General features: G+C 36.1%; 1 protein-coding gene across 1 annotated transcript in view; it reads right to left on the reverse strand.

Moving 5' to 3' along the window:
• Window positions 1–23010, reverse strand: part of TENM3 (teneurin transmembrane protein 3) — an 817612-nt gene extending 794602 nt beyond the window's left edge. The window contains exon 1 of the mRNA XM_030491587.1: window positions 22899–23010. The gene's annotated coding sequence lies outside the window, so the exon portion shown is untranslated. The remainder of the gene's footprint in view (window positions 1–22898) is intronic.
• Between the last annotated feature and the right edge of the window lie 707 nt (window positions 23011–23717).

Here is a 23717-nt window from a genome sequence, read left to right on the forward strand (position 1 = left end):
ACAGCATTTGTATTACACCTAAAAATAACTTCAGAACTAGACTAATACTCTTAATTATCTGGAGGGAAGTGGGCTTTTGTTAACAGAGGAATAATTCCTGAAGAGTAACTACTGTGCTGTTAGAACTATACTAGGCTTGCCAGTGCAGGCATCTGTCAGATGAGTTTCCCCTTGCTAGCCAACAAATGGCCTGAACTTAATTCAGGAGGGAACATCCAAGCTGTCAAGTCATACAGAAGCTATTTATGATCACCAAGAAAATGAACAGATATATGCAGAAGGCTTTACATATTTTCCCAGTGAAAGCATAGTAATGTTAAACATTTAAATACTAAAGGAATTTTTGCCTTTTACATGTAAACCATGAGAAAGAATGTTTCACCATCTTTGAATGAAAACAGTAATGTGGTAATGAAAAAAATTTTTTAGCTCTTCCTCATATTTATGATAACCCATGGATGACTTCTGATACTAGCAGAGGTGTTATTCTTGACTAGATTTGAGTCAGAAACAAATAAGAATTTGTAGGGATATTTAGCAATGAACATAATAAAGCAAGATTATCACTTTTGGCAATTCAGAAGGAAGTTTGTAATTGTGTTTTTTTATGTGTCAGAAGAAAGAATAGCATAATAAAAATTAATATAATAAAATATAATAAAATTTTCCAGAGTATTTTGTGTAAATAAAACATGGCACAAATTAATGCCATGCTCATCATAAGAGATACAATTCAACTGAAACCTAACAAATTTGTATTTTAACACATAACATTTTGAGAACTGAAAAGCATGATTTCTCTTAAGACTTAAAAATATTAATCAGTCATATGAAAGGGAAACACTAAACACACCATCCAGGTTACCAGCATCCTATTAAATGGAGCACAAATCCTAATTCCAGAGGTGGAATTAAATTCAGTACATCAAGAAGCCATCTTGTTAAGGAGATGGACAAACAATAATGATACACTGGCATTTACAACTAGAAGCATATCACTGGCCAAGACAGACTAATGCTTTGAAGTAGTATGATATCTGCTTTCTTATGCCATTTCTCACCTCTTTAGATTGTCAGACTTGCAGATTAGAAGAAATTTTCCTATGCTGAATGCAGAATGATGTAACCACTAGAATCACCTGTGCACAATTTGCTGATTTGAAAAAACATTAAGCACTTGTTTGTCTTTCAGTATAAGGAAATCTGGTTGAAATAGATGCTTTGAGATATGTAAGATAAGGTCTTCAAGTCTATGAAAGTATACTCGCAAATTGTGAGATACTTTAGATTTTTATACAACTGCTTATATTGCAGCCAGAGAAGGTATTAAGGATTTTAAAATTCTATAACAAATTTATGCAAATAAGTAATATTATGGCAAATGAAATTCAGTTTTGAAGCCACATCCCAGCCTTCCTCCCTTCTCCCCCCAGATTAATGTAAGTACAACAAAGAACAAGAATTGATAACTCGCTACTCTATTTAAAAACAACTGTAACTTCTCAGAAAAAAAGTTCCAATAAAAATGTCTTCAATCAAGCAGTAACTGTCAAACCAACACATAAAACAAGGAAATAAAAAGAAACACTCAAAAATAATTGTGCATTGCCATTTATAATTATGTTCTGTAACGAACATCTGAGCTCGGAAAAAGAAATATTTGATACATGTGGTAAACCTGGAGAGACCAAAAACATTGAAATAATAGCAATGCCAGCTTCGGTGTTGAGAGATATGACAGAATGTTATCAAAGGATACAAAATAAAGAATAAAAATAAAGCAAAACTATTTATTCTTTCAGTACAAGAACACAAAGACACTTTGGTTACACATGTAGTACTAAGAATGTTGTAATGCTTATAACCATAAACCTTTCTCACATGGATTATTTTTAAGCCATAATACTCATAGCCATGGAGCATTTCAGAAGAGCTACAAGAGAAGATGGAAGCTAAAAATAACTTCCACAGTATATTACATTCTCAGTCTACATATATTTGTGCATCCTATCCTAACCAGGCAACTAGAACAGAGGGGCCCTGGACAGAAATAACTGAGAATTTAATCCCTGTAGTGAAATTCTCACTGGCTTGATGTCAGCAGAGGAATTAGACCTGACTTCTACACCACTAATCAACTAATCGCTTACTTCTACTATGTCAGAAGCAGGGTCTTGGATTATGAATCATGGAGCTAATTCAATATTTCACTTGATTTTTAAATCCGATCTCTGGATCAGTTTAACTATTAAAATACAATAAGTAAAATACGTTTACCTGCTTTGAGGACTGCTGATGGAGAAAGAACTTTGGTCTGGGATGCAAATACTTTTATTGAACATGACAGGCCACCTTTAACATCTACATAATGGGAGAAGACACCAGGCCTTATATGTTTTTTTGGGTTTTTTTTTTAAATACTTGGGGGACTATGCCATGCAAAGATGGAGAGCTAAGCAAATTCTGCTAATGTAAGCAAAATACCTATACCTGTTCTGCCTACAAAAAAGCAATATGACTTTCTCAATACCTCTGTTAGAAGTGGATTAAGAATACATTATCCTGTTTTGTTAAAGACAGATAATCTTATCAACAACCGTATAGCACTGGCACAAAAGAATTATCCACAGGATATGAAGACAGATAATGTTGCAATCTTTCCTGAAGAGAAATCTATACATCAGTTCACACTGCAGTTACCAACACACTAGCATTCACAGTCCAACAGTTTTTACCTTAGCAGTTTCCATTAAGACACTTCCCATGCCTTGTTCTGTGTAATAGCCACAAAGTAATGAAGAAGGCAGACCATATTCCTAACCCTTAGTTTCTCTAAGATACGTAGCCAAGAAGTTATTTAAGATTCTGAGATGGACAGCTGTGAGAGAGAACTTTGAATATTCATAAAAACATTTTGAAGAGTTAAAGTTTAAGGTGAGTGTTTTTCTCTGTGGTGTGACTATCCCTTTGTAAAGATACATGGTAACAATTCCAAGTAGTATCACTTGCAATGAACTGGAGGAGCTCTTCACAGTCTCAGGTGAAGTAAAGACCCAGAGCTGGACTTCTCAAAGACTGTAATTTTTCTAGACACTCCAGAAAGTGCATAACATTGAGCAGAAGTGTGAAAGGAGCTCCAAGTGACTGTATGGCAAATGTCAAATATGAGAAACTTAATGGGAAAGCCACTGCTTCTGCCTGAACTGCAGCCAAGTGGGCCTTTTGTAAGAAAAAGTGAGTTAGTAGTTTTGATGATATTCTTTTACACACAAGACGTCTTTGAGAGGTGACTGGAAGTTCCTTGGGTCTTTCAGCTTTTGATGAAAGAAGACCGTTCTTGTAAGGTCATGTCCTCATCATAATATCTAATTTTTTGAGATTTGTTTCCAGAGAAGAAATGTAAAGTTTAAGAAAGAATACAGACAAGTTAACTTCCTTCAGTACATGAAAGTCAGAATTCTCTTTGGGCAAAAGCTTCAGATGGATCCTACCACTTGCCCTTATGGAAAACAATGCAAAGGAATTAACTGTAAGAGCTTGAATCTCAGCTATCTTTGTTGCAGAGGAGAGATCATAAAGGCTGTTTTTACAGATAAACGCAGATGACAGCATTCAAAAGATTCAAAAGGCTGTCATGGAAGAAGATAAAGAACATGAATCGTTTATTTCTGACAACAGGCCAATTATTAGCAGCCTAGCATGATTTGTAGGTATTTCTTATGTGAAAATTGAGCAACAGGAGATCCTGCAGAGTGAGAGTTGCAAAGCAACCTTCCTTGTGGAAGCATGGAGGTTACTGAACTTCAGTTTAAGTATTTAGATTACTATATTTTAAATAAGTATTCAGCATGAATCACTTTTCATAAATAAACAGGGTTGTTGTCATAAAACTCCTTTTATTCCCTAAAGGTCTTGGTTCTACAATCTCTAAATACAGTTAAGATACAACCTTAACTGAAGTGTATATTGTGAGAAGAGTCTCTCAGAGGGAGAGGTAGAAGATACGTCCAGAAATTGGACTGTATAGCTGTGGGGTACAGTATACAAAGCCTGTTTGTCAGATATGTTAGGCTTCCATGGGTGGTGCAATTTTGACTGCCAAACTGAAACCCTGAAGAACACTTGAAAAAGAGAACATAATGGTCGTTGCTATAAGAGGGGAGAAGGTAGAGTTCTCCAGTGTACTTTTATACATTTTCAAAATTGAAACCAGAGTTTGCAGCACTGATAGTGTAGATGCCAGGGGATATTTGCCACTAACCCTTAGTTATTGAACGCTGGGATTCTGATTGCTTGCTTTGGGCAGAATTTATATCAGCAGAGCTATAGCCCATACAGATATAATCTAAAGGGAAACAATTCATCTTGGTGGGAAAATAACAGCAGATCTTCAGGTAGAGACTGTTGCCAAACACAGATCTGTTGGGTGCTAATGGGTATTTAACATGAAAGAGGAGACTTTTTACACAGAATAGCATGTCCTGAGGAAGTGTCTTCTCAGGACAACTGATGCCACTATTGACCACACAGTGATGCCAAAGGCATCAACTATACCCCAAAGCAGTATCCTAGAGACAAGTTTAAATTAGGACAAAATCAAGGTGTCTCCTAAAAACTGGTAGAATAAGATCTGAAAATAACTTATTTGGAACAGTAACTTTTCTTTCTGTAATTAGCCATTTCCCATTTCCAGTGTGGAATTGAAATGAATCAAACTGAATTGAAATGGAAAATTACATTAGAAAAACAACAGTTTGTTTATATCCCCTGAAAGAAATAGGTCAACATACTTCTTCCTGTAGCAGGAGCTTACTGTAGACAATGCAGAAAGAAAATGCATGTATTTTCTCCTGGCTTAGTCTGTCTATTATTTTAGATATAGCCACATAAAATGCTGGGATTTACAAAATTACCCAGGACACCATAGAAATTTCTATCTTCTGAGTAATGGTCTTGTCTATAAAGGAAAAAGAAGTGGTAGACAATATCCATTAACAAGTTAGATGATTCCAAGCAAAGTTTAAGGAAGAATCAACTCTTCTTTTCTGTTCCTGTAAGGGCTTGTAGCTTTCCTCTATTTGACACGTGAGTTCCATGGGGTTAGCACTGACAGTCTGCTCTTCTCTAAGATGTTAAGAGGAGGCAAAAAGCATAGGGAATGAGTTCATCAACTCCATTTCTACATCAGATGTAGTCATATGATATAATGGCTGATGAACAAGTAGCATGCCTCATATAAGCAACTAAAGAGTCCGAAAGAGGATGCCAGGGTACTCAGTGAATCAGCACTGCTGAATTTTTAGACCATACAAACTGACATAAAATTGATAAATATGTGTGCATGCATGCAGGGGAATATAACCTGTACCTAGTGGGATTTTCTTATAAAATTTCCTTTGGAAGAATTTTGTGGTCTCAGAACTACAAGGGTGTACTGCTACCACAGGAAGCTGAGTTTAATACTTGATGCTATGTTTCTTCTTTCCGTGTGCCAGTGACTTAAGTGAGGATTTTTTTGTGGCTTTTGAAGTGGCTCAGATGCCAGCATCTCTTCATGTCCTGTTCTAAGGATGGCATGACAGAGTTAAGAGAATGGGTCAAGAGACACCATTAGTTTCCCTGATTCCTTCAAAGAAACTGGAACAGATTTTGGGGAGGATGGCTTCAAAGAATCAAACAGCATCAAAGGCATGTGTATGAAGCTAGGAGTTCAGTTTGGTTTAAAAGCAAAGACAGAAAGAAGTGTGCAAGACTTGGAAGGTAAAGCACATAACCAATGCAGAATCATGAATGTGCTACAAAGAAACAGTGGACTAGAGCAGACTTCAAGAACATCAAGAAGAAAAGCTGTAATCAGGCCAAGCAATGAGAGAAATTAAGATGAAACGGGAATTCTGTTCATTGTGTGGACAGTGTGCAAAAGGACATGGCTTCGAAGTGTTTCCTCATGGATACAGCTTACATAAAAACCCCAGGACTAGAACACTGCTACCCACAGTCTGGTTTAAGCAAACAAAAGGACTGTAAATTTTTTGGTAATTTGTCATCACAGTTGTTTCTTTCAAGGGAGATATTCCCATGGTGTGTCTTAACTAATCACACGTTTAAAAACATCCCTCTGAATGTTTCATTTTGTTCAAGATTTCCTTTCTTTACTACACGTACCACATCAACAGTTTGTCACAACACTTAGCAAATCATAATTGTAAGTTAAATTGTAAAGACTGAACAGATTTTCTTCACGACATTATATATATCTGTGTGTTTCTGGAAGTGACAAGTTTTTAAGACCACATTCCAAAACAAATAAACACTGCTGAGAAATTAGCTAACCTTTGCAAAATGAACTAGAACAAGGCTCCCACTAAGTAGCCTGTAAAAAACAACAACAACAAAACAACAGAGGAAAACAAAGACTATGTACAGCATTTAAGCTACAGATATCAAAATGCCGTAACTGGTTTATGGTGCAAACAGATTGTAGGAATGCAAGTATCTATAATGCCTAATTTGTTCTTAATTAAACTTTTATATTTTTTTTAAAAAAGCTATTCAAAAACAATGTCTATACTACATTCAAGAGTACTAACACAGTTCATTCAAAGAAATCAAAGCTCATTTTAAATGGAAGGCACACAGGGGACTGGGCTGAACCAGATCTGTGTTGCAATGTGCATCTGGCATTTTGGAGCACAAATTGATGAGTGGAGTTGTGAAAAGCGTGATGAAGTTGACACAAAACCCAAGACCGATAACAATGGTGTGACAAGGAATTCATTACATCCTTTCTCTTGCCTCAGGTTGAGTTCTGAAACCACTGATTACAACACAGAACATCAACCAATGCATATGTTAGTAAGAAATGGGAATACACATTGTCTTACATGTTTTTCATTAAAAATGTGGGTTGTTTTAATACAAATTATCCTTGTTAATACATAATGAAGGCTCAATGAAACTAAGTGACTTCCTCAAGGTCACAAGCAACTTCTTTGCAGGAAAAATTCAACTAAGACAGAATTACTTCTAAGGATAGTGGTAAACAACATGATAAAGAACACTGCAGAGCCTGTTTTTAGTGTCAAAGAACTTTAATTTATTACCACTAAATTAGGAATTCATATAATAAGGGATTAGAAGAGGTAGCTTATTTGAAATTGTATCAAGGTCACATGTTTAAAGAGATTTAAGTAATTAAAAAGGTAGGAATTCAAAGCTGTTTGATTAAGGAAGAGTTATGTGTAAGGTATTACGGGAAATCAGAAAAAGAAATGCAGAAACATTACAACTGCTACTACAAGATATGGAATGTCTGTGAAGAAAATATGTGATATAAAAATTGTGCCTACAGATGCCTGAGAAGCAAATATTTTTGTTCTGGTGAATGTTAATATCTCCTGAAGGTAATTCTCCTATTATATTTGGAGTTAATAGCTGTTCAGATATTTTTATTAAAAGGTGCAAAGTTTTTAGCAGGGTGATTTCATTTTTTTCACTATTAAACATTTTAGGATCTATTTCATATTGGCTATCTGAATTGCAGTAATGGGAAAAACAATTTCTGATGATCTTACTAGTTAAAAAAATCTTGTATTGCAGGGTAGAACTACAGCAATAAAATACGCATTCTTACTGACCTTCATTTAACAGAGTTCAGTCTGGTGCATATATATTAATTACTACAGCACTTGAAATTATTGAAGCAAACCTTGCCTTTTTGGTTATTCAAACAATGTTTGCTCTAATCCTGTAGCAGCTCCATTAAAAATGTAGTTGCGAGCTTCTACTCAGTCAGTGTACGATCTTATGAATGTTAAATATAAAATCCTAACAGCAGTAACTGTAGATATACTCCTCCTCATAATAGAATTTCTCTTCTTAATGGTCTTATCTTTAAAGAAACTGAGTGCCCTGAAGTCAGGTGACCAAGAAAGTGCTTAGCGTTCAGCCCATTTCTATCTCATGTAATTAACGACAGGCTTTTGGGCACACAGCATTTTTCAGACCTGAGACAGAAAAGAAACCTAACTGGCTGAGTGTAACTTAGATATCATAACTAATTAGGAGATCTGAGAGAAGTTGTTATGGGTACTACAGGAAGAAACAGTGGCAAGGGATAGATGTAGTTCCTCTAGGATAGATGTAGTTCCTCTAGGACGATAACAGATGGACTAACAGCTTTGCTTGTGAAAGTCTGTAAGGAAGGGGAAGTATGTATCATGTCTCAGGATCAACCAAATATCATAGAATCATAGAACGATTAGGTTTGGAAAGGACCCTAGGATCATCTAGTTCCAACCCCCACTGCCATGGGCAGCGATGCCTCACACTAGACCATGTCACCCAAGGCTTTGTCCAACCTGGCACTGATATCCACATATATGATTTTTAGTTTACGATCAAGTAATGAATTATAGTTCTAATTGCTGTGATGTGAATATTCTTTGTGGGTACATGAAGGTGATCAGATTGAAGAGTCAGAGAAGTGCTTCTTTTGTGAAACAATGATTTTTCTATTTTTAATGGCTTATTAAATTGCACCCCTGTATGCAAGCTTAATATGGTTAATGTTGTTATTTTCACTTACATGGTTTCCAAGGAAAGCCAGACTAAACTGTGACTTACATTCCATTGATAAAACACAATGTACAAACTCCAGAAACAGTTTAAAATGAAACTCTCAATCCTTTTTTTTTTTCCTTGCAGCAAAAGATTAATATCAGAAGGAATATTTCCTCTCTATAACATTACAGAAACATTTAGGTGAAAAATGAGCTGCTTTTCCACACTCTTCAATTACTGAAATTACATGAAATTTGGTCCTTCTGCACAGAGATCAGAAAAAAGAAACATCTCTCTTTTCTGTTCGTTTTGCAGGTGGATGGGGTAAACGAAAAAAATGAAGTAATTAAAAACCACGCAACGGTGGACAATGCTTGCAATATCTAATTTCTCCTCTGGCAGATTTTTGTTTGCTATTTCCTTTAAAACAGAAATATTCATCATGATGGCACTACTAAAATATTAAGCCTTTTCTAATTAGCTGACTGCATTTTCTCTGTTGTTTTTAGCATAAGGCACAATGGATGAATTTCATTTTCACTGTATTTGTTCATGGATATTCTGATGCCCAAACATTGAAAAGGCCTCAAGTAGCCTTTCTGTTAACATTTCTGCTGGCCAGACAACAAAGAACAATAAAACCTGGTATAAAATGAAATTATATTTTTACGGAAAACGAATGGTACTACAGCTTATAACACAGTATTCCTAAAAGCACTCAAGGAACTAAAATTGCACGTAGCATAAAGGAAAATAAGTCTTGCAAAGATTATATAATTTACAAAGGAAATCACCCATTGAGGAAGCCTGATCTACTTCATTCATAAGGACAGAGCCCAACTGATTCTTTTTTTCTAAACTGAAAGTCAGCTGAGATTCTGATTAGTTTGAAATCATACTTTAGACGCAGGTCATTTAGGTTTCATACTCTAGACCCTTTAGTATCCTTTAATATGACTTCTATGTACTTTAAGTGGTTGTTTGGTATTTTTTCTTAATAATACACAAAACCTGTGATTGTATCCACAAGATTATGGTCAAACCATAAATGTGACAACAATATAGGTAGTGCGTGCTTAACCTCTCCCTCCCTGCTCTTTATCCAGTAATACAGTACAAAATCAAAGAAGATCATTCTGTATCTGAAAGCAGCAGCAATAACCAGCTGAGTCAAAAGAAAGCTCCATTGGGCTGTTTGGCGGGTTGAGAAAGGCTGCATGTAGGTTGTCTCCACACTGAGTCAAATTTTATTCTGACAGAAAACAGCTGAAAAATCCAAAGACATTTTATCTTTCTTTTGTTCACCCTGAGAGCCTACAGTTCTCTGCTAAACACATTACAGTCTGTTCTTTGCTATAAATAATATAAATGCTTTAAAAAAAAAAAAATACATTAGGCTAGAAGACCACAAGAGGCTAGAAGAAAAAGAATAAATTACAGTATTTGTAAAAGTTTGCAAATAACTTACAAAGTTAAATGTGCTTATGCCCCTATTGCCAAAGAAGTCATTTATAGCTGCAAATATCAAAAGAGGTATCATTTAGTTTTCAGTCATGAAGTATTGTTGTTTTAATGCCAAGAAGAAGACATTACCTGGTAACTAAGTAAAAACAAGACAAATGACCAAACATGTACAGAAAAATATCATTATAAAAACAATCTGATAGAGATCTCAAATTATGTCTGCTGAAAATAAACTGATGCACTTTATCACATGAAATGCACTAATTATTTTATTGTTACTTTGAAAGTGCATATGTCTCCTGAAAAGTAACTTCCTAAATCTGTATTATGTACTGGGATAGATCACTGCTTTGGTAAATCTGGTTCATCAGAAACACAGAATCGCCTTCTTCGTGTTTCTGCAGCGGTCAGAAACTGTCAGTGCTTTTATAACAAACTAATTAAAACCAAAAGGAAAAAAGCAGTGAAGGAGGAAGAATAAGCAGCAGGGAAGATAGAGAATCACAGAATCATGAGGGTTGGAAGGGACCTCTGGAGATCATCTAGTCCAAATCTCCTGACAAGGCAGGGCAACCTACAGCAGGTTACAGACGAAAGGTAACCCACAGGAAAGGTGGGTTTTGAATGTCTCCAGAGATGTCACATGGAGTCGTCACTACACTACTGATTCTCAAACGTTATGGCCAATGATCCAAAATGCACAATAACTCACCTTAAAAGAGAGGGCTCTCAACCTCGAGCAGTTCCCTTGGGCAGTATTCCGACTGAAAGGGAGAGTCCCCGACTGCAGGCCCACTGCTCCAAGGAGGACAGACTCAAAATGGCTGCCTGCAGGGGCTCCTTTTATACCCTAGTCAAATCTGACCTGTGGTCAGATATGGTCATGTAGCCCCTCCATGGCCTCAGGACCCAACTTCCTTGCCCCCGCACCTGCTGATCGCCACCATGTGGGTGGGACAAGAGCTGCACACGTGGGGAGTTTTGCTGTGCAGTCTGTGGCCAGAAGCTTTTGCAGGCTTTTGTCAGGGCAGGTGTACCTGCCACACAATCCACCCCATGGAACACAGTCATGATTCGACTGGTTTCTTTGGAACGGTCTACAGTCACCTCTTGCCTCCAAAGTTAAAATCGAGCGCAGTCTCGGTGAGTCTTAATGCTCATAATGAATCATTATTTCACAATTATTTTTCTGCCTTTACCATCGTGAGCTTAATATAACTCATCATAATACAAACTTTAGAATGTGGACACAACAGTCATCAACAGATTCAAAACTTCATATACACTCTTTCTCTAGTGTTGAGGCTCCCTTGCCATACTTCCCACTAGCTGCTTGGGGTGCAGTCCCACCACTTGTGGGAAAATAAGAAGTATTTTTCTAAACAGCATGGCAAGGCACCTCCTGAGTTATAAAATGCAAAACATGAGATTTGCCCAATGGAAATGTCCGTGCACGTATATACTCCAAATTTTTATCCTTTTTTCTCCTCTCTACCTAAGCCGTACGAGTGTCATACCTAAGTTCTGCAGCAAAGCTGCTGTAGTTTATTTCATTTGCTGAATACAGTCACACCTGCAGATCTAAATGTCAAAAATGAACATTATTAGTTTTCAGTGTTTGTCATAATTTTAACCTGTTTTGAACTTTACCAGGCACTTCAATATGCAGTAAGTTCTGAAAAAATTTTAAAAGATCACAATTTCATGAAACAGAGAAATCACATTTTCAAATTACACTACTATACAAATAATATATGAGAATTTTCCAGCTGTGCTTTAGATATTATCTGCCTATTCACAGCATTGTTAACAATACTGAGGAACTGTAATTTTGTCATCAAGGAAAGTTCACACATTTTATAAGGTGATCATTGTATAAATTATGAGTCACAAGCATCAGTAAGTGATTACTGTGAATTTTAGTAGTAATTGAACATGGCTGTGCTGTCCCAAAGGGTATAAATATGATGTATAAGTCCTCACACTCAATGAATACCATTAGAACATGAGGCCTGTTTGCCAGGTGTTAAGTGATGTGCCAGAGTGTTCTGAAATCAGAGTAAATCAGAGTATCTCTAACCCCAGCTAATAGCAACTGAAGCTTCCTTCTGGCCTACGACAGCTAAGGATGCATTAAGCCCTGCTATTTTGGGCTGACGTTTCCTGAGGGGCTACAGCAGCATGGGGGACAGCTCCTTAAGGGTTACTCAAGCCTATGTTAGATAATCAGCAGATGTCTGTAGCACATGTTGAACAAGGTTGAACCCCACTGCCTTGAAGCTACTCCTGTAAAATAAAGTTATGCCTTTAACTAACACCAACCACAGTGTAAGACTGTGAACTACATTTTAAGTAGAACTGGTTGAAAATATGATCTCTAACATTTAATGAATGTTTCTAAATACCAATTCTCTGCATAACTGAGAAATGTCACTTCCCTAAGAAGTAGCAACTCAACAGACAAAAGCCTGCTGGAACACTGGGAAATAAACTTGTCAGCAGACAAGAAAATATGATAGTGCTATTATTATTATTATCCATAACAGTTATTTCATATAATAGAAGCTAGGATTAATAAACTTTTCAAAGTCAAAGATCAATCAAGAACCATTCCTGACCTTGCTTGTGAATTGAAATTGCTGTGTAAAGGCAAGTATGAAGCAGTGGAGTTCCACTGAAGATCTAAGCTCAGTACAGCCTGCAATGCTTGCAAAGTGTTTGATGTGTTCCCTTCCAGGGAAAACAAATGGTATACAGCTACAGTTTGGGCAGCGAAGTGATTAAGAGAAGCCCTGTGGAGTACTTGGGGGTGTTGGCTGATGAGAAACCAAACATGAGCCGGCTTCAATGTGCACTCACAGCCCAGAAAGCCAACCGTATCCTGGGCTGCATCAAAAGAAGCGTGACCAGCAGGTCAAAGGAGATGATCCTGCCCCTCTACTCTGCTCTCATGAGACCTCACTTGGAGTACTGTGTACAGTTCTGCTGTCCTCAACATAAGGGCATGTTGCTCCTAGAGCAAGTCCAGAGGAGGGCCACGAGGATGATAAGGGGGCTGGAGCACTTCCCGTATGAGGACAGGGTGAGAAAGTTGGGGCTGCTCAGCCTGGAGAAGAGAAGGCTGCGTGGAGACCTCATAGCAGCCTTCCAATATCTGAAGGGGGCCTACAAGGATGCCGGAGAGGGACTTTTCATCAGGGACTGTAGTGATAGGACAAGGGGTAATGGGTTTAAACTTAAACAGGGGAAGTTCAGGTTAGATATAAGGAAGGGAAGAAGTACTTGAGTGTGAGGGTGGTGAGGCACTGGAACTGGTTGCCCAAAGAAGTGGCAGTGTTCAAGGCCAGGCTGGACAGAGCCTAGAGTGACATGGTCTAGGGTGAGGCATCCCTGCCCATGGCAGGGGGATTGGAACTAGATGATCTTGAGGTCCTTTCCAACCCTAACCATTCTATGATTCTATGAGGTTGAATCAGCAAAAGAATAACAGACAGTTGAAAATATCCTTTTATAGTTTCTGGAAATATAAGTTCCATAAAGATTCTGAAAGAATACCTTAGTTTAAGATTCCATAGTTAAAGAAGAGAGCATGACAGGAATGTGATTTGGCAATCAATGTTCCAACATGAAGAGTTACAACCTACTACTTTATTTTATTTAAAACAATATGTTCACAATTATAAAATGATCTTCTCTAGATTAGATAACTGAAAATCTAAATTAAACATAGTGAAAATTTGTTCAAAATCAAATAAGCAGATTTTCTGTAATTTCATTATACAAAATGGCTGGGTTTTTTACAACACTAATTATGTCAGTTACGTAAACTGCTCAAAATGCATTTAATCTGCTTCTCCAATACATTTGCTAATGCATATGCATACTTCTTCTTTAAGCTGAGATTAAATTATATTGATAATGTTTAACCCATAATGGTATGTACATATCCATATCGATACATTGCCTGGCGATACACACTCCCAAAGAAGCAATTAAATTTATGAGGAAACACTGAAATACTGAAGAAGACTTCACAACAGCTATCAGAATAGTCTGACATTGCTAAAATGTGAAAACATTTATTTAAATTACCGCAGTTAAAATTAAAATCCTTCATGTCCAGTCAGCCATGAGAGAAGGCATTTTTAACAGTCAGCACACGAGAAGGCACTTTTAACATAGCCGCTGGACTATCCCACCTTTCTGTTAAAACTACACTGCACAGAACTGTGCTTTTAATGATTGCCTTCTACTTGTTCCTTTTTGCAGCCACAAATTAATAAGCAGAAGCAAATGACAGACCACATATGAATTGAAAATAAGGGATCAATTTGCAGCAAAGTAACATGCAATAGATAGGCAAGCAGAGTCATTGCCTTGCAGCAGCATGGTATGCCAATGAGAGACATCAGCAGCTGGAGTTGCAGCTCAGAGAGACTTTCCACAAATGACACTGGCCCACCTGCCGTATGTCATTTTACAGCAATTCCACAAGCATTTGAATACAATGGAATGCTCATCATCTTCATGTAAAATGCATGACAAAAGTCCCTCTACTTAAATTGCATATTACTATGAGTAGGAATAAGGTGGTGTCTTTTCTCCACAGTTTGTATAAAAACTAAACCAGCCAGAAATCCTACACTTCAGTTACTTACCATTGTTTATTTTGTAAGATTTCAGAATATTGGAACAGAAAATGGAAATATGGAAAAATAGTATTCCTAAAGTCTGTGAGAAGCCTTTTTCAGCCCAAGAAAACTTACTCAGGTTGGAGATTATCAGTGTATTGGATTCAAAATAATGACACAATAAAACAGCTCTGAGAAAGTCTAAGGAACACCTTTAAATGTGTAACAAAAAATAATCCCTGTTTTACACTGTGCGTATGAAGGGCACATGCCATCAGCAGATCAGGGGCCTGCAGGACCAAAAATTGTTGAAGTTGCAAAAGGATAATGTCTAGAAGATGAAGCCAAAAATGAGTGATTGTCTTCCTCCATTATGGTCAGATTTTACAGTTTGTCATCTATTCATAAATCTTAAAACCTCCTCAGATCAGATGAATGAGAAGTGGGAACTGTGATGCTAGTAAGAGCTTTGGAAATCACCAAAGATTGAATCTTTAGTCTATGTGGCAAGTGGTAGAAGGTATAATAAAGAAATTCCTTCTTTTCCCCAAATATGCACAAGTCTGTATACTTGTGAACACAGAAGAACACAGAAGTTTGTGATTCAGGAAAGAGGGGTCATAGAAGACACCCTCCCACTATGGGGTCATGAAGGGAGGGTAAACCAACTTTCACTACCTCATGAAAATAACTTGAGAGAAAAGTTTTGGTTTGTTTTGTTTTCTTTTTTTTTTCCTTTTTTTTTTTTTTTTTTTCCTGGTGAAAGGATTATGTATCCTCTAAGAAGAATATAAATAGATAAATAGGTTCCAATGTTGTTTCTCTCTGTCTCTCTCAAAGTCAAGTTCAGGAACTTCTGTTATTTCTAATCAGAAAGCAGAAGCAGAGTAACAGAGGAAGGTGTATAACCCTGTGCCATACAGAGCTACTGCTGCTGTAAACTATCTGAAATCAAAGTGGCTGCTCTAGTTTACACCATTTGAGAAACAGAAGAATAACTAGCTTCACAAAATCAATAGTTCTCCCTTTCTATATTCCTACTGTACTACATCTGTGTATCACACAATGATTGCCCTATGGGTGGAAATATTTTCATACCATTCCAGCCAGAGGAGGGAAGCTCCTCTCAGTTTTGAAGTATAAAAGTATACAAGTATGAATGTTGAATTTGCTGTCTAGGAAGAAGCAGTGATCCTAGACAGTTCCTTGCACACTGCACCTCACTCCTATACACAAGAGCATCATACTAGGAAAACTTTGCTATGGAATGTTAATGTTACCTTCTATGTTCTATTTTTTGCTATATTCTTAAATAATAGTAATGCAAAAATCCACATTTCAGCTGTGAGAAACAGAAACTAATCTTCTTTCAGACAGTTTTAGACTCATTCATTCAATTCTGTGGAACATAACATTTTTTCTTTTCTCGTACAAGATTTTACTTTAAAGTAAAGACTTAACTGCTTTGGTATTTAAAAACAACAGAACATAATTGGATTACTGACAGTTTGGAAGCGCTTTCACATTCCATACTTTACATGCATTTTTAATAACCATTTGTTATTACTGTTCTGTAATATGGAAATCCATATTATTGTTAATATTGCACAAATTCACAGCTAATCACATTATAGCACCAAAGGAACAATTATAGTATGTGAATGTGTATAAAGATTAATATACATATCCTAATAAATCTCAGCTGACCCATTAATGTATAATGGGCCCAAAGGAGGCCTCATATCCTTAGTATATAAATGGCACATTTCTTTCCCCCTCCACTCCTTTCCTCATTTTGTTTTATATATACCAACTGCCATAAAAAGGAAAATTAAGCCATACAAAAACACTCTCAAACATCAAGAGGCTAATCAAAAGCACAAACCACTTTCTTTTCTTATTATGCTACAAGAATCACGCTAATATTTGACATGCATGTACAATGAGCTTTTTTTTTACTCTTCCTTTTGAGAATAAGGCTTCTGAGGTGCTGGACAGACATTGGTACCACATGTGAGCTGCAACGAATAGCTAGGTGGGTTAAGGGAAGAACTTTCCATTATAATTGTAAATTATAATGACTTTTTCTTGGTTTAGGGCATACCGTCAGCTGTTTCAATTAAATCTCTTGTAGTTTAAAAAGAAAGAAAAAGAAGAGACAAATGATCCTTTTTGTTATGTAAGATATGCTTTACAATATTGTTACATAGTGACAACTCCTTGCCCTCCTGTCACATCCTGTCCCTTAGACCATGCTGCAAAAAAGCAATTTTCTGCCTCAAAAGCACTCTATTTTTTAAAAGTTTGTCTCTGGGCAATTTTCAGGTCTACTAGAGCTGCACAACTGTATACAGATGAGAAAGACCCAAAATAGGGCAATTTATTTGATTCCTCCTCTTCAAAACATTTAGCTGAGATTGCATATCCAACAGAGAAACCCCAACAAGAATATTCAGAGATGACCTGCAGCGACACACATCTTTTTTTTTTTCCCCCACAAAAATTTGCATTAAACATCTTCTCCAGTCTTCTCAGATAGTCTAGATTTGACTTTTGTTTAATGTGACCTTTAACATAAGTATTTCCCAGGATATTAGCAGCTAATTTCTTTTTTAAAGGAGATTGCAAGAACCAGTCAAATAAAACATGGAGTTTTTCAGAGGCAGACTAGTTTCTTATGGTTTGGGTTTTTTGAAGGGGTTTGTGGATTTTTTATTTTTTAGAAAAAAAGATGTGAATTCATTTGAATCCAGTTTCTCTCTTGTTAGAGAGTAAAGAACCACTTGGATGGGAAAATACATTCTTCCAGCATTCAGCTCCTGGTAACTTAGCATTCCTCAATGCCCGAAGCTAGTCTGACCTCAGTATTCTCCTGGTACAGTTCTACCCTAACACAGTAAGGGCATTTCACAATAGAGCAAAAGCCTTGCCTTTAAAACCATCCATATCTTGAAAACTACTTTAGCTGCATGAAAGTCTTTCAGGAATTAGGATAACTTCAGGATTTGGGCCTCAGTTTGCTATGAATGTAACATTCACTAACGTATCGCATGAATTAAAGAAAAAGATAATAGTTTTGAAACTTGTGAAGAAGTTAGGTGGATTTTCAAATCCAAACTCATCAGCTCCTCAGGGTCTAAAATCATGTTCAATTTGTGTACAATTTTTAAAATTTTAAACCAGACTGATTTAGCCCTAAAAACCTAATTTTCTCCATTTTATTTTCCTACTGTGGTCTTTGTCAATTGAAAGCTAACTACACTTAGTTTCAGAATTTCATGCTGGCATAGAAATCAATCGTGTTAAAAATTACTATTGACACCACAAAATAATAAGGCATAAAGAATACCTATAATCATATATGGTACTGGTTAGTAGATCAGACCTAACAAGCGGAAGCATGAAAATTCTTTGGTAATACAATAAATACCTTTATTATGAAGGCATTTTGCATTTTTCTGTATCTGGCATGTGAGTATGTTTAAAAACGACTGAAAGGGAATTGTCCATTATCTATCTTTTATCTAAGGTGTAGAAATGTATTATCCTCCAGTACAGAAGCATTAGTATAATTCATTTGATGATCCTTTGTGCCAGAAAGGTTACCATGCTGCCAGGGCAGCACCTACAAGGTCATGCACTTTGCCCTGAAGACAAAATTTGGCTCCTGTTGTGTCTGTCTGAATTTGCCTTTTATATAGGCCCACAAAATCTGCACACATACACACAAACTGGACTGTAGTGGAGATAAGATAAAACTAACAGCAGTAGAATGGAAAATTTAATTTGAAGGCTACTCAGATTTTCAGGTATGTTTAAATTCATGATTTAAATTAGTGGAGAAGTAATTTGCTGGCATATATTGCTGCAGACACACAAGGGAAGACGACCTTTATGATTTAGCCCATTATGTCTGCAAGTGCCAATGTTGCCTCAGCACATCCTATAACCAATTTCTGAGCTGGGACTGGAAAATATAACTTAATTGTGACTACTGCCAGTGCACTTTGATAAAATGCCATACAAATAGCTAGTGCTTCTTAAAGGCTGGCACTCAAAAGGCTTCGGGCATCTCTTCAGAGCCCTCTCATTTACTTCCTTTACATGGCAGCTTTCCACGCTTACGCTTAAATTGCCCCATAGTCTAACAGAGGAAGTAGTGCCACCAATCATAGTTTAAATTTTCTCTTGTACTCAAAGAAATCATATTATCAAAATCATATTTCCTTTTGAGAAAGAGTAATTTACTTTCATGAATTCCGTGTGTGTACATTTTTTTTTTCATTTTTGTTTGCAATGTGCTAAAATTAATTTTAATCATGCATTTGATGAATTGCAGGAGTGTTCAAGTATTTACCAGCATTTTTGTGATTTTTACATGAGTATTTTTATTACTCAGAATTATCTAAGAATTACTTTGAGCTCTGACCATTTTATGTAAGCAATCACTGACTAGTATTCTCTATTCTTATTGGTAAATTAGACTTATGCATGAGTAGTTGGGATGATTTGGCTAAATAATCACTATACAATCTCAAGTTAACATCAGCAATTCACTTTTACATATTTTCTTACATTTATATAAGAAAAATATAATATATAATATATAATATGTATTGCATCTATTTTACATATATATTATATATAATATATGATATATTATGTATTATAAATATATTATATATTATATATTATATATAATCTTTATTATATATAAAATATAAAAATATATTTTATATATTTTCTAAGTTAAACCTTGGGGGGAAACTGTTTTGTTTTATCTGCTATTTGAACAAACAAAAGATCAAATAAGGAATTAAGAGTCATAAGTATGGTTTACAAAAATTTGCCTTTTAATTAAGAAAAACATTTGTGGAAATTCTTTTTATTGAGTTGCATGTGGAGTTTTTATTAGCAGCATGGGGATTCCAGTTACATCTTAGATCTTCTGTAATGCCTGTGCATTTTGGCCTTACCTAAGGCTAAAATCCCAGTCTGTATGTGTGTCCTAACTTTCTCCACTTAGTAATTTTTCAGGGTGATTGTCAAATGTTAGTCAAATAAGGAAAAATCCCAAACCAAAGTCTTAAAGATAATTAAAACCCTACAAGTTTCAGGGATGGAGAGCCAGGTTAATACCCCCAGGAGGAGGAATGTGGCTAGAATTCAGGCATTCTGAAAGGAGCTGGCTGGGCTCAGCCAAAGAGGGTAACAGGAGACAAGAGGAATAGTAAAATTGGGGTTGCAGTTGATACTGGTAATCTTCTAGTACAAAGAAAACAAGATTTCCAAAGGAAAGCTGGCTTTATTAGTTCTAGGTCCTGAAGCATCGTGTTTCTGCTAGTTGGTAGTTTGTGTGACTTTTTGATTTAAAAAACAAGAGTGTTATGATTCCAGTTTCATCAAATTCCTAAGGGATTATGCATAAGAAAAATAAATAAAAGTGAAGAAAAAACTTGCAGATACAAAGAAAAATGCATATTCTTTTATAGCAAAGTCCTTTACTCAGAGGAGAGCAACACTGTCAAAGACTAATGATAGTTTATACTTTGGAAGTTAATGCAGTGTACACAATCGATCCATATTTGAACCAAGTTGCAAGGAAGTGTCCTGATAAAGCCTTTGTATGTAGTTCAGACCTACAGGCTTCAAAGGGGTAAACATGCTTTTAAAGCTTTCTGTGTTAGAGCTTGCACAGGATTTTTCACCAAACTCCTGAAAAATCGTTGAGGCTTAAAAAAAAAACAATAAAATAATCAGAGGTGGATTAAAACCAAGAATGTGTTCAATACCATCCTCTTCATACAGGGGGAAGATTTATAGGTATATAAATGCAATATTTAATGTATTTAGTTATCAATTTATGCCTCTCATTTTTCTGGAATTAAGTCCCCTTACTCTTAGTAAAATGTCAAACTTGAACAAAATATCAAATATGTGCTAAATGGAATGAAAGCAGCATATTACTGAACCTACAACCATCTGGCAGATCACACAGAAGTATGTGGTTGTATCAAAGAGAAATTAAAACAAGAAAACATAGTATCACAAATGGCATGCTTTGTCACTTCTTTCTAACCCTGGACGTAGCCAAGAGTAATAAAGCCACCATTTTTTGAGTTATCAGAAATGCACTGAGAAATGGTAACAATTACATCTGATCCTCTCTGGTCCCATTCTAACTTCTACAAAGCTGCTACTTTCTTACTTTCTTAGTAAGGATAGAGCAGTTGCTGTGGTCCAACTACCTGTTCCTAGTAAACCAGCTCCTCTTCAAAGATTTGAAAAAAATGCAATTATAACTTAAAATAATAAGTTGTGATGTGCATGCCCATACATGGAATCTTGCATGGAAAACAAGAAAATCTGTCTTTAAATGTTGTACTGTCTACAGTTCTGTCCCATCCATTTTAAAGGAAAGCAGATATACGTGCAAAATATCATATGACCAAGCAGCAAGTTATTCCATACAGCTACTGTAATGCTCTGCAATATCCTTTGAAGATATAAAAATGAGTTGACAGAAAACTTTAGAATGGAAACACAGTTAAAGAAGGTCTTTCTTAAAAGATGAATGCTTTGAAAATCTACCCTCCCCCCATGTTTTAAATGGTGTGCAACCTTTCTGCCATGCATCACTACATGTTATGTGATTATGACTATGCTACTACACATAAAGCTGTATAAAATGTATTCATCCAATACATATATTCATTCCTTCATTTTTTGAAATCGTTAGTATAATGATCCCAGATCAGAATGAAGGCTTAATTCAGTTCTAAGGGATTCACACAAATCCTCAAAATCAAGCCTGATACTGATTTACCTATACACCCACATGCTAACCCCAAAATTAGTAAGACTCCATCCCAACATTGGTGCAGAAGGAAAGAACATTGACAGAGCATAGCCATTTACGCAATTCTGCTCATTTTTTTACCCTCTTCTTTCTCTTCTCTGCTCTGTTCCCTGATTAGTAGAAGCCAAGGAAATCAGTGGCAATCCTAACCCATAGCTGAAGAACTTCTAAATGGCCACAGTGCACATTCTTTAAGCAAGAGATACATACACTACATATAACCAGCCTTTCCTTTTGCTGGAAGTGTTCCTTTGGTGGAAAGACATTATTTTGTTAGGCTGGTGCCATGATAATGCTCCTATTAATATTTCTTTTGAAGCTTCTCTGGTCCTTTAAACTGACACACTGCAAGTACACATATGGTTAAGAAAAATAATTAATAAAAATAAAAATCAAACATTAATGATCATACAGTCATAAATGATACATCACAGTTGTCTGGCTGTAGTCTGAATAAGGCAATAATTGCAATAGTGTAGTTAATATGGAATGGCAGCCAGCTAGGTGACTCTTCATGGCAATGTCTTTAGATTAAATATGTGTAATCCTTACATAATTTCCAGCCTTAGATCCTGCACATATTTAAAGCTTCCAAACTGTTCCAAGCCAGGTTGAACTATCTTTTGTATCTGAGTACATACTTTGTAATGTTCTGTGTTATGGCACTGTAAATATTCCTGAGCCATGGATGGCTGTTTCACTATATCCACATCTGTTTTCAACACTAAAAATCTCTTTAGGCATACTGGATGTCTCAAGCAGAATAAATCAGCTGAGATAGCCTCAAATGACCTGAAAACTTTTTCAGTACTGAACTATGTAATTTAGACAGCCTTATGGAACTACTACAGTTACTACATCATTCCTGGACTGCCCAGGGTATCAGAATTTCTGCAGTGCTGTGATTTCACCCTAGGCATGCTTCCCAAACCAGAAGGGTCCCAGAACGCAGCCTCTAGCTATCCTCCTTAATTCCTACACTTGTGAAAGTTTCTTCTTGCCATATTTGGAAGTTATGATAAATTTATACCACTCCAGACCATTTAGCCAACAGAAAGTAACAGGAAAAGAGAAGAGATTCTTGTTTGCTGTCAGGAAGTATTTCTTTCTCTAAAACAGTATTTTGAAAGATTCTTTCATACAGTTTGAACAGGTGCACATGCTAGTATTCTCTAAATGTTAAAAAGTCGAGAGAAATTCATTGTTACATATCTCAAGTTATCACATATTAAAAAATAAAAAAAAACCCCAAACAACCCAAACACCTGCATATGTGAGTTTTTTTCATTCTTTGAAAAAATTGGAAACCCTTCAGGTCAACACAGCTTTTTGAAACAAGTTTCTATGCACCAAGGAACTGCTTTCCCCGTGTGGTCACTCACCAATATTTATAAGGGAAGGTCACTTTGAATGCCACCAGCAGACGAAAAAACAGGAGGGAAGGAGGGTTTTTCTGTCTTCACTGAGCTAGCTGATTCTGCCAAAGTGATAGCCAACATTGACATTACACAAGGGAAAGGCTGTTGTAGCCTCACAGTCCCAGATCTGCTGCAGAAACAAAACAAAACCAAAACAGAAAGAAAAATATGTGTATACTTTTCAAATAAAAGTAATGCCAAAACATTAAAACTCTGATCTCTAGAATATAAATAACACTTTAATCTTGGCTTTGAAACAGTTATCTCAAATCTACTTTAAAAATAAGATTTAAAAAGACCCCTAAGAAATTGAATATCCTTCTGTAAAATTAATCGATCACTTCGAGGGCTTAGTGGAAATAAATGGCCATAAACATCTTATGTACTCAGCTGGTGGTAGAAGGCAGACAGAAATTACAATTCTGTAAAAATAAGAAAAAGCTGGGATCTGAAGTGAAGATTTTATGCAGAATACATGACAGGGATTGACAGGAAATTTTATAGGTGAACATGGCTATAGGTGAATGTGGCTTATGGAAAACTTAAGGGAAGGGTGAACAAATAATGAAGGATTCCTATTTATGCATTTATTTATTTATTTCATTTTCCTAGCATCCTTGTGAATTATTACCTGTACGCCCGATACGTCCTAAAAGAAAAAACTGTGATGAATAAATAAACAGCTCTAGAAATCTTCAATAGGGTCCTTTACCTTGCAGGGAATATTATCATTGGCTTTTGATACAATTTCTGCTGCAGGGAAAGACTTTCAAAGCTCAGAAT

The sequence above is a fragment of the Strigops habroptila genome, chromosome 7 (genome assembly GCF_004027225.2).
Source record: "Strigops habroptila isolate Jane chromosome 7, bStrHab1.2.pri, whole genome shotgun sequence".
Lineage (NCBI taxonomy): Eukaryota > Metazoa > Chordata > Aves > Psittaciformes > Psittacidae > Strigops > Strigops habroptila.